Raw genomic sequence first — 10,028 nt, forward strand, 5'->3', positions numbered from 1 at the left:
TCTGTGTTAGTGAGCACTTCTCCTTTGCCGAGATAATCCATCCACCTCACAGGTGGCCACTCTAAAATGTGTAGTTTCACTGTATTGGGGGGTCCAGGTGGGTCCGAAAACCAGTCAGTATCTGGTGTGACCACAATATCCAGCAACTTTGCACAGCCATTGAAGAGGAGTGGACCAACATTCCACAGGCCACAATCAACAACCTGATCACCTCTATGCAAAGGAGATGTGTAGCTCTGCCTGAGGCAAATGGTTATATTACAATGCAAAATGTTGACATATTTAAGAAATTGTTTGTTATCGGTTTTGTTGCAGAGTCGACATCTAAAGTATTTTCTCATTTATTTTCTGTGTTGCCATTTAGGAATAAAGGAATTAGAGAAATTCATGCATTACTTTCAAGTGATGGTGGAATACACAGGCTGAGATGGAACTCAAAAGAGAAATGTTATTCACATTTCAACAAGTTCTAATTGCATATTAGCTTCCTGGCACATATATCTGTCCTGTGCGAATGGCCTGGGACAAGTATAAAGTAAGTATTTGTTTGCTCGTTTCTAGTCATAACATGGGCAGAATACGTAAAAAGTTTGAATTCCAAACCCCACTTACTTTGTTAACTGAAATACAAAGCAACCTAGCTAATATCTATTTAGCTCCTATATGCTAATCATAGGATGTTCTGTCCTGTGCCTCTAGCCTAGGATACGTTGCTATATAAAAACTGTTGGGTCATAGATAGGCTACAAAAACTAATTCCAAGCCATTTATTATAGTTAGATTGTTCATACTAAATACCTGGTAAGGCTATCTTGATTAGTAAATACATCGTTCCTGCTATTCATCTTGTAGACGCTAGAAGGTGGATCTTACACGTTTCATTCAAATCTGTAGATTTGAAATTGGGATGGAAACTCTTATCTGCAATGAAAACACCAGTGTTAACAATAATATGCATATTTTATTGACATATTTTAAACTATTTGGATACAAATCTGGAAACCGATTAACCTTACATTTTCATATAATTTCCTAGTGTGATTGATATTTTTGTTTGTTTTTTGTTTTTTTTAAGAATGATTATTTCTTAAAAGAATATCATTATTATTTTACACAAGGTGATGTTTAGATAAAAACAGACGGGCTGCAGCAAGCGACAACTGTACTGTTAAAGGTGCCCTATGCAACTTAACACCAACTATCGGCAGTGAGTTGTTTATCGGTTCTATAACTCCATTAGGATCTGACATTGTCATTACTATTGATATTGCCATTGTCTTTATCACCCCCCAAACTGACTTAAAATTGTGACTAGAGTCAAATACTTTTTGCGGTACACTTCTGTGGTCATCATTAACTACCAAAATGATAATGAAGTGTGCCAGACTTTGCATTCTCACGATTGAGGGGGGGATCATTTCGGCAGGAGAATGGCTCTGGAGAAACAGATCTCTCAAAAAGCAAGCAATTCACAGCAATGAGAATCAAGAGAGTGCGTGTTCACACGAAGAGGGGGAGATTTTCGGCAGGTGGATGTTTTCGGCACAACACCGGTAATTAGGAAAGCGGTAGTGTGTCCTTCATTGAAAGTAATGTATTTCTCCAGCGAAATGCTGTTTTTGTGCTTATCATGTGAAGTCGTTTGTAGTCGCTTGACTATACTGAACACCGCCAGTGAGTGGCAGACAAGCAAAACTGTCATGTGTGATGTAGTTAAGACCACAAGGTGGCAGTAGTGCCACGCGTTTGACTGTAGGGTTTTGAGCATCGTCTCCCTTGTTGCCACTATTTGCTGGCAACAAACAACACTATTTGCTAGGTGTAGTCAAGGCTATTACTCCTGTTTTAGTTGTAATTTTTTTATTACGTTAACTTGACTCTAATTATAAAGCAATACTACTTGGGTTCTGAGCTTAGAACATTTTGCTAAATTGTATTTCCACTGAAAAAGGTCATTTGGGTTAGTGAAACAAAGTGCATCAGTTGCATACACAGTTTTATCAGATATAGTTATGGGTACAGTGAAATGCTTGTCTTACTAGCTCGTGAGAGTACCAGTGGGTCATAAGCGTATGGTCTCATGTGTGTTCTCATATACCCCCGTGGATACGCCCAAAAATGAAAAAACAGGTCGTAGTAACCCAAGTTGGGAACCACTTAAGTAGAATTTCAAACAGTAATCCAAATCATAAAAACAATTTAAAAAATGTGAAGAATTCCAAACGTTGTTATCCAAAAAACCTTTTTTTTTTTTTTATGTGAGCCTACAAACACTGAATGAATGAAAACAACAGACATTTCATATGGTTGCATATACAGCACTAAATAAAGCAGACAATTTCAAAGGAGCGACATACTCAGATTGCAGTAATCCAAATAAATGTCTCTGTGTTCACAATGTCTATGTACAATGGAATAATGTGCCCCTGTGTATTTGGTAAGGAAACATTGCATGTGTTGGCGGTAGAAACTAATAAACACGTGTGTATCCCACTCACCCTAATGCCCACCAGAACAAGATTTATGTTGCTTGTTTTTCCTGTGTTGACATTTAAAATATTTCTCATAGAAAAGGCCACCAATACTCTGTTTGTTGTGTTTCAGCTCTTATTTTACCCAAATCATGTATAAAAGCAGGGGAGAGTTGTGTCTGTCGGACAGAGCAGGATGGTTTTAACGTGCTGCCACATGGAACACAAAGGATCATTTTGAATACCTTCTAGATATTTTTCCTGCACACGATGAATGGATTTAAAACCTCCAAGTCCACTTCCAATTGTGGATAGAATCCTTTTCCATTTTGGATGCTCTCTTCCCCAGTCTGGCAGAGATCGATGGACAAGATTTTTGCTTTTAAATATTATTGAAGTTGTATTTCAGACAAATCTTTCTATTTGAGACCACCTAAATGGGCAAGTGTTTGAACAGATACTTTTATGAGGATGCTTGATTTCAAAGCTATTTTCAGGTAAGATTTACTGTCCTCGGTGCTATCTTATATCGGTGGTATAGTAAAATGTGTAAATGCGTTCCCTCAGCTGTTTCAGTACATACATGTACACTCAAACTAGCACCTGAAAAAAAATTATTATGATTATTTTTTTTCCTGCCCAATTTATTTAGGTGTTAAAGAAGAGGAAGTCTTCAGAGAGTAGAGAAAATGTTTTCCATTTAATCATTACACAGTAGATAAAAGAAAATAACAGCTCTGTTTAGTTGGAGGGATGGAGGCATTGGCCAACCAAGGATGAGGTGTGGAGGAAGCCCTTCCTTTGTGTCACATGACTGGCTTGTACCCACAACATCGCTCCTCGGTGGGCAAGGAGAACGAGCGTGGCAGGAGTGGCACGTGTCCTGGAGCAGTCTGGTCTCTCCATTTACCAAACGTCCCCATAGGACAGCTCTGTTTTCGTAAACAGCATGTTGAGTGGATCGGTCCGGGCCTTCAGGTTTAGTGGGTGGATCAGACTGGGACTTCAGGAGAAGGACTGAACTCTGATACAACTTTCTTCAGGATGACCTTGATTCTCTGTGTGTGTGTGTGTTAAGAAAATCCAGGAAGTGTCTCCATATTTGTTGTCTGTCCTCTCTCTGTCCTCCACAAATCCCCTTATATCCCTTATCTGCAGCATAGCTGAACCTCTGTGGGGTCATTCCACTAATTTGGTGCAAATGTACCTTGGTCAAAAAAAATAAATCCCTCTCAAAGAGATAAAAAAATATATATAATGGTGAAAGTAATTGCCTCCTGAATTTTAAATGAAGTAGTTGGGTTGATTATCTAATTTTAAGTCTGTGGTTCAATGTGTTGCTTGCGCAGAGACAAATTATCCTGTCTGACATTCTACCCATCCACACAGGACAATGTTGATATTAATAGCACAAACAATTATTTATTGAATAATCCACGTGATATATATTTAGGGGCACTTAATAAAAACGTTTTTAAAATGCAATATTAATGACGATTTTATTTATTTTTTTACCAAAAATGCGCATATAGATGCTAAATAAACTCCTGTGGAAGATGATTCCAACATGCCTAAAATAAATGGCTCCATTCTTGACATAAATTAAACATTACAGCGTGTTTTACATGTTAATGTAAGTGGAAATGTAATCTTATTATTTATTATTTATTAATTATTTTATTGACTAATTCCATTGACAGGAAGTAGGCCTACTATTACAGCTGGTTAACCGAGATTAGTGAGACAGCCTTAACATATTTCGGGTCCATCGGAATGTACTTTTACATTTAATTTGTATAGATCGTTATGTGGATACTGTACTGTAAGGGTGATGGCGTTTGTAATGTTGTAATCCAAAACAATACAGATAAAGTAGTTCAAGATGTTCGCTTTCTCTCTCCTTCTGTCCTTTGAATCGCCTTATCTGTCTTCATCTGCTCGTATTTTATCTTTTTTTTTTTTTTTTATCGCTATCAGTCCTTTGCTCTGACAGTGCTTTGTTGACACATTCAACAACTAATTGGGCTGTCGTAGGGAGGTGAACCATAGAGAAACCACAGGCGGACTGCAGAAGCACCCACGGCCACCATCTCCAGAGACACATGCCTTATGAAAGACACGCAGCTGTGTCGTCCACCTACCGGCCCAAGTCCTCGGAGCGCTGCGGGACGGATGATTCATTTAGAGTTCGGCTCTGTTTATTTTGTCAACAGTGCACCTGCTGCCTGCCTAGCCCACAAACTCACCGTAGCACGCGCCAAAACTCACACGTGCCGTTTCCACTAATCATCTCACTTTCTCAGAACACAACAATGCCCCAGGTGACTTTGCTTGGCACCCCAGCACCGACCAACCTGTTGGAGAATGTACCGGAGTTTTGCAACCCTTCATGTTGAGCAGTGATAAAAAGACTGATTATCTTCCTCCCACGTGAATGGCTGGAGAAACATCTGTTTACCACTCTACTCCAGAGGAAGGGTTGCAAAAATATGTTAACGGTTCCAAAATATCCCGGCTTATCGGAAAACCCGGTGGGAGGTTTCCCGGGATCAGGAGTGACTGGGAAATCCGGAGTCCTATTATCAGGCGTTCAGGAAAACCTCCACCTCTCGCCTTGCTTACTGGGTTTCTTTCCACCTTATTCACACTTAGTCCCATCTAGCTGATATGTCTTCACTGATTGATGAAGAACTTGAACTGTGTTCCAAAAACGATCCTCTCAAGCGTCTTTACCTCTCTCAATCGCAATGGCTGCCTCCCTCTCTCCACACCTCCCTTTCGCACTACATTTCTCTCTCTGCAGTACATCCGTTTGTTGGACAGGTGTGTGGGTCTCTGCAGTGAGTGATGGAACAGGTGTAGTGGAAGATTTACTGATATTAGTATACAGTTTGTTTCAAAAGAGTACAGGCATTTCTTGGAACTGAGGTTACACAATGATGGTCAAGTACTTTTGCATCCATTTTCTGCCCTAGTACTCAGACTACATGTCTCAGACCCACTTTTGAAAATGTTTAAATGCAGTTGTAATAAATGAATGCAAAATTAACTATGAATTACTTTGTTCTCATAATATCAAATGTTGTTTTCATCAGAAAAATGTTGCAATGTTGTTTTCTCTCTTCACTGCAATCAGCAAATACTGCTGCTGGAAACCTCTGATTGCCTTCATCAATAGCGGGCCTAAAATATGTACCACATAATTGACAGATGGATGCATACGGACTGTTCCTTTAATTGATCCCCATCACATTCCAGAGGATTCAATTAGGTCACTTTCCACGTCTCCAACATTACAGAGCTTAGCTGTGGTGTGGTTTTAGGTCTCCATACATCCATGCCGGCTATGTTCCTCTGCTGTATTCAATATTACTCATCCTTAAGGGGAATTGTCTTTGTGTTGGGATGGGAAGGCAACAGGCCTTTGGTCCGACTAGCCTATGGAGGTACTGTATGGTTTGTGATTGGGATACACAGTCCTATTCAGTACTTACTGTATAAATACTATGGTGTTTGGAGAAAAAATGCAGTACAAATTGCCATATTTTTCCTGTGTGTGTGTGTGTGTGTCTGTGCATATCTTTGATCTATTACAAGCATATACTTTATCAACATCAGGATAATTGGCCATAGCTTGTCTTTTTTGTATGTGTGTTTATTTATGTGCCTGTGTATCTCTCTGTGTGTGTGTGTGTCTGTGTGTGAGTGTGTGTAGTTGTGAGTGTAAAAGCAGGTTATGGGGTGTCTGTGTGCCAACAGGACAGCCTTGGGGCGACCTGTTCTTACTCTCTACCAGGACTTGTGAGGGCTTGTCCTCAGATCCTTCACCCCTGATAGTCTTACCGTTTAGAAACCTCTGTCGTCTCCAGCAGTTGAAAGTGAGTGCACCGTAAATTTCCACACATGACTTGTGATCTGATCGAATCTTTCCTTTATGACCTTCATGCCACGTGGGATCCATCACTGTCATTCTGAGAGAAAGAGAGAGAGCAAAGGCTATCGGAGAGATTGACAGTTGGTCGGAGAAGTGTAACAGGTGAAGAGCACATTTGATTCTTACAGTTGCTAGAGGAAGTCTACACCCTTTCCACAGTCTTAACAGTTTGTCGAACAGTCTTAACGTCATCATTACCAAAGAGAATGTATGTAATTCAGTGATTGCCAATTGAAAGTAATTGAATGTTTGCACAATGTTCAGGATTCCAGACTCACGTCTCAATTCATGAGCAGATTTAAGTCGGGGGTTCATCAGTACTTAACAGTTTTTTCCCCCAGAAATGCTTGAACACAATAATTTGGAAAATGTCCTTCAAATATTGATTCACTTCTGGGATATATGTAGAAAACACAGACAAGGTCACGTTAATGCGTTCTAATAAAATGCCTTTGGTTTTAAGGTTTTCCAAAGGGCACAGAACATCTAACCAAGTCTCCCAGTCCATCGACAGTTCAGCGTGTTCAGTGATCCTGAATGTTGAAGTGGTGCGGTCCGGGGCTAGGCTGTGGGTTTAACCCTTCCTGGCTCTGCGCCACAGCGGGGACCAGCAGCCAATGGGAGCGCATGCACCAGGGCTCATCAACACTGTTAGCATATGTAAATACGTTGATGCATGCAACCACGTGACGTTTTGTGTCTTTCACGATGTTGCGTGTTACCTCAACACTCGTGAAAAGCCTCACCAGTTGTAACGAAGGGATGGGCCGCTCTCCGTTATTCAAGGTGTAATCCCTGCCTCATCCTCTCACACCTGGGAACCATTGTTATGCTTCATTTATCTCCCCTTGCCAATGACACTGGAGTCTTAGTGAAATCCCGGTTCTAAGTGAAACCACCATTTAATCCATGCCCAACTGGCTGAGAAGCACCTGTACCTCCACCTGTTTACACCCGCAGAAATGTAATACACCTACGACACAGTCACTTACTACACCTACGACCACTTACAACATCTATGACACCTATGACAACTTTCTACACTTACGACCACTTACTACACCTATGACACCTACGACCACTTACTACACCTACAACACCTATGACAACTTTCTACACTTACGACCACTTACTACACCTATGACACCTACAACCACCTACGAACACTTACTACACCTGCGACCACTTACTACACCTACGACCACTTACTACACCTACAACCACTTACTACACATACGACACCTATGACCACTTTCTACACTTACGACCACTTACTACACCTGTGACACCTACAACCACCGACGAACACTTTCTACACCTACAACCACTTACTACACCTACAACACCTATGACCACTTACTACACCTACGACACCTATGACCATATAATACACCTATGACACCTACGACCACTTACGACACCTACAACTACTTACTACACCTGCTACATCAACAACACCAATGACCACCTACTATACATGCAATGACCACCTATGACAACTAGTACACCTAGTACACCTATGGTCACCTACTACACCTGCTACATCCATGACACCAACAACCACCTACTATACCTGCTACACCAACAACCACCTACTATACCTGCTACACCAACAACCACCTACTATACCTGCTACACCAACAACCACCTACTATACCTGCTATGACCACCTACTACACCTGCTATGACACCAGCAACCACCTACTACACCTACTACACCAACGGCCACCTACTATACCTGCTACGACTGCCTACGACCATCTACAACACCAACAACATCTGCAACACCTACGACACCAACGACACCTACTCTTTCAGTGCTTTTGAATGGGAGCACACAATGTTCTTACTCATGTTATTGTCTCTAATTGAATCCAATTTAGTAAGTCCTGTGGAACCAGGAACCTGATTGAATAAGACGCTTTTCTGTTAAATGGATTTAAAAAAAAAAAAACGAAATATATCTGGCAATGTTTTATGTTGTATTTCAAAATACTCCCAATGTATGGTATTTTTCGGTATGGGCAACGGAGATGCTGCAACGAGAGAAAACCTGGGTTCACTGATGTTTTTATGGCATAGAAATAGAGCCACCAGAACAGGCACACCCTGTCAGACCCCAGTTGTTTGATTCTAATGATTCTATTTCCATGAGCTTACACTGAGTCACAACTGACAGAGGGCACAAGCCTATATGGTTTTAAATGATTACTGACTTTGTTTGGGTGCGTGGGGATCTCCAGGAGACACGCAGGTATCGGCGCGGATCTGAGCATTGTCACGTGGCCTGTCCTAGGAGAGACAGACAGCGAACACCTAATCCCCTCTCCAGTCAGGGAAGCAGCGCTACTGGGGGGTTAGCTGGCGACTGTCGCCAGCCTCTCTGGTTCCCAGTGGGTGTGTGTGTGTGTGTGTGTGTGTTGTTTACTCCTGTGTGCTCTTATCCCGTTGATTGAAACCCGTGGGAGATGTGGAGGGTATAGGGGCGAGGCGGTTCGTATAGGGGCTTACAGAGCGGACTGCCAGGGTGACAGGAGAGGCAGGCTGGGACAGGACCGTAAGCAGGTGACCTGGGAGTCGGACAGCCACTGAAACACACAGACATACACAGACAGCGCTTCCCGCATATCCTGCCTCCTCCACCTGAGACTGTGTTTTCTGTTAACGTGAGCTCTGTTGTAATTGTGCGTCCATCAGGTGAGACAGAACGTTATCTGTCTTGCGAGTCAGGGCGTTCTTGTCTGTGATGTACTACAACATCATTTGAACTAATGGCCCTTTTTCGGGTTCATGTTTTGTACCGTGAACTTTGACACGATTGGCGAATTGATGTACCGCACATGACGGAATTTAAGAAATAAAATTGTAATAAACTATCCTGAAGAATTGTCATTACATGTCTTGTGTTTGAATTGGGTCATTATGGACTGCTTACACCAAACTGGAACATACCAGAGGATTTTCATGAAGGTGTAGGTACAGTTGCCTTTTGTTATGTGCTCTGGATGTGTGAAGTACAGTATCTCACAAAAGTGACATTAATGGCTGTGTGTTGAGTTATTTTGAGGGGACAGAAAATGTACGCAGTTATACAAGCTGTACACTCACTACTTTACAGTGTAGCAAAGTGTAATTTCCTCAGTGTTGTCACATGAAAAGATATAATCAAATATTAGCAGAAATGTGAGGGGTGTACTCACTTTTGTGAGATACTGTATATGCGGATTATTGAACTCTAACAAGGGTAACATTGCTTCCTTTGTGTACTGAAAACATTGAAGTTCTACACAGAACACCAGAGAGCCTCTCTGACGGTGCAAATCCATACCACTACATCGTGGTTCAGTACCAGAATGTGTGACAGGGAGAAGCTATAATGGGCAGAGTGTATTTGCCTCAGATCGACCAAGGCTGATGGGGAATGGAAAACAATTCCATAGCTCATCGCACTCAAGCAAGTCTCTCTGCGATCGGGTACATGCAAGCTATGAGAAATTGTAATTGGACTCTACTACTGTAATTGGACTCTATGTTTCGAAAAAAACAAAAAACAATAAGAAATACCGTAACCACAATTACAATAATAAACCACAAAACAACCTGTTCTTGCCATATAGCTGCAC

The 10,028-nt window shown here is 41.5% G+C and overlaps 1 long non-coding RNA gene across 1 annotated transcript; it reads left to right on the top strand.

The window, feature by feature from the left end:
- The first annotated feature begins 2,662 nt into the window (after positions 1-2,662).
- On the top strand, positions 2,663-9,281 carry LOC109615951. The gene is made up of 3 exons (XR_002196950.3): positions 2,663-2,968; positions 3,124-6,507; positions 6,869-9,281. It is a non-coding gene; the product is annotated as an uncharacterized LOC109615951 (long non-coding RNA).
- Positions 9,282-10,028: the final 747 nt, after the last annotated feature.

The sequence above is a fragment of the Esox lucius genome, chromosome 7, assembly GCF_011004845.1.
Source record: "Esox lucius isolate fEsoLuc1 chromosome 7, fEsoLuc1.pri, whole genome shotgun sequence".
NCBI classification, from domain to species: Eukaryota; Metazoa; Chordata; class Actinopteri; order Esociformes; family Esocidae; genus Esox; species Esox lucius.